Here is a 2237-nt window from a genome sequence, read left to right as displayed (position 1 = left end):
GAGAATGTAGAATCGTCTTTGGAGCGGACCTGGGACCTGGGAGTGGCAAGTCCTCGTGTTGCATTCCCTTTTTAATTATTTTTTGCGCCTTGTGACAAACATATCGCACGTGCGCGATATATATTAATCCCGTTATATTATTTTTGACGTTTGCGATATGTTTAAGCTCGATGCTCATTGCTCGCGCGTCTTGAGGCGGCTTTGTGGCGCGAAGAGCTCGTTCTGAAAGGGGTGGAAAAAAGTCGTGCTGCTGCGGTATGGAGGGAGGGGTGGAAACCGTGGAAAATTTGTCTCCGTGATTGAGCAGGAGAGGAAGTAGTATAGGACATTATCCATTGTTAGGGAACGGTTGTAATGGTAGTGAGAATGTAGAATCGTCTTTGGAGCAGACCTGGGAGTATCAAGCATAAGGGACGAAGACGGGGAAACATGTTGGATGCGATCATACCAGCACTAAAGCACCGGATTCCATCAGAACTACGAAGTTAAGCGTGCTTGGGCGAGAGTAGTACTAGGATGGGTGACCTCCTGGGAAGTCCTCGTGTTGCATTCCCTTTTTAATTATTTTTTGCGCCTTGTGACAAACATATCGCACGTGCGCGATATATATTAATCCCGTTATATTATTTTTGACGTTTGCGATATGTTTAAGCTCGATGCTCATTGCTCGCGCGTCTTAGGGCGGCTTTGTGGTGCGAAGAGCGCGTTCTGAAAGGGGTGGAAAAACTCGTGTTGCTGCGGTATGGAGGGAGGGGTGGAAACCGAGGAAAACTCGTCTTCGTGATTGAGCGGGAGAGTAAGTAGTATAGGCCATTATCCATTGTTAGGGAACGGTTGTAATGGTAGTGAGAATGTAGAATCGTCTTTGGAGCGGACCTGGGACCTGGGAGTTGCAAGTCCTCGTGTTGCATTCCCTTTTTAATTATTTTTTGCGCCTTGTGACAAACATATCGCACGTGCGCGATATATATTAATCCCGTTATATTATTTTTGACGTTTGCTATATGTTTAAGCTCGATGCTCATTGCTCGCGCGTCTTGAGGCGGCTTTGTGGCGCGAAGAGCGTGTTCTGAAAGGGGTGGAAAAAAGTCGTGCTGCTGCGGTATGGAGGGAGGGGTGCAAACCGTGGAAAATTCGTCTCCGTGATTGAGCAGGATTGTAAGTAGTATAGGACATTATCCATTGTTAGGGAACGGTTGTAATGGTAGTGAGAATGTAGAATCGTCTTTGGAGCAGACCTGGGAGTGACAAGCATAAGGGACGAAGACGGGGAAACATGTTGGATGCGATCATACCAGCACTAAAGCACCGGATTCCATCAGAACTCCGAAGTTAAGCGTGCTTGGGCGAGAGTAGTACTAGGATTGGTGACCTCCTGGGAAGTCCTCGTGTTCATTCCCTTTTTAATTATTTTTTGCGCCTTGTGACAAACATATCGCACGTGCGCGATATCTATTAATCCCGTTATATTATTTTTGACGTTTGCGATATGTTTAAGCTCGATGCTCATTGCTCGCGCGTCTTGGGGCGGCTTTGTGGTGCGAAGAGCGCGTTCTGAAAGGGGTGGCAAAACTCGTGTTGCTGCGGTATGGAGGGAGGGGTGGAAACCGAGGAAAACTCGTCTCCGTGATTGAGCGGGAGAGTAAGTAGTATATGACATTATCCATTGTTAGGGAACGGTTGTAATGGTAGTGAGAATGTAGAATCGTCTTTGGAGCGGACCTGGGAGTGGCAAGCATAAGGGACGAAGACGGGGAAACATGTCGGATGCGATCATACCAGCACTAAAGCACCGGATCCCATCAGAACTCCGAAGATAAGCGTGCTTGGGCGAGAATAGTACTATGATGGGTGACCTCCTGGGAAGTCCTCGTGTTGCATTCCCTTTTTAATTATTTTTTGCGCCTTGTGACAAACATATCGCACGTGGGCGATATATATTAATCCCGTTATATTCTTTTTGACGTTTGCGATATGTTTAAGCTCGATGCTCATTGCTCGCGCGTCTTGGGGCGGCTTTGTGGTGCGAAGAGCGCGTTCTGAAAGGGGTGGAAAAAACTCGTGTTGCTGCGGTATGGAGGGAGGGGTGGAAACCGTGGAAAACTCGTCTCCGTGATTGAGCGGGAGAGTAAGTAGTATAGGACATTATCCATTGTTAGGGAACGGTTGTAATGGTAGTAGAATGTAGAATCGTCTTTGGAGCGGACCTGGGAGTGGCAAGCATAAGGGACGAAGAC

At 47.6% G+C, this 2237-nt stretch overlaps 3 non-coding genes across 3 annotated transcripts; all 3 read left to right on the top strand.

Moving 5' to 3' along the window:
* Positions 1-434: 434 nt before the first annotated feature.
* LOC123118552 (5S ribosomal RNA) lies at positions 435-553 on the top strand. The gene has a single exon (XR_006458101.1). It is a non-coding gene; the product is annotated as a 5S ribosomal RNA (ribosomal RNA).
* A 728-nt stretch (positions 554-1281) lies between these two features.
* On the top strand, positions 1282-1399 carry LOC123118741 (5S ribosomal RNA). Its single transcript, XR_006458282.1, has one exon. It is a non-coding gene; the product is annotated as a 5S ribosomal RNA (ribosomal RNA).
* Positions 1400-1765: 366 nt separating this feature from the next.
* LOC123118439 (5S ribosomal RNA) lies at positions 1766-1884 on the top strand. The gene has a single exon (XR_006457981.1). It is a non-coding gene; the product is annotated as a 5S ribosomal RNA (ribosomal RNA).
* The last annotated feature ends 353 nt before the right edge of the window (positions 1885-2237 follow it).

The sequence above is a fragment of the Triticum aestivum genome, chromosome 5B (genome assembly GCF_018294505.1).
Source record: "Triticum aestivum cultivar Chinese Spring chromosome 5B, IWGSC CS RefSeq v2.1, whole genome shotgun sequence".
NCBI lineage: Eukaryota > Viridiplantae > Streptophyta > Magnoliopsida > Poales > Poaceae > Triticum > Triticum aestivum.
This window is presented reverse-complemented; position numbering and strand designations above follow the sequence as displayed.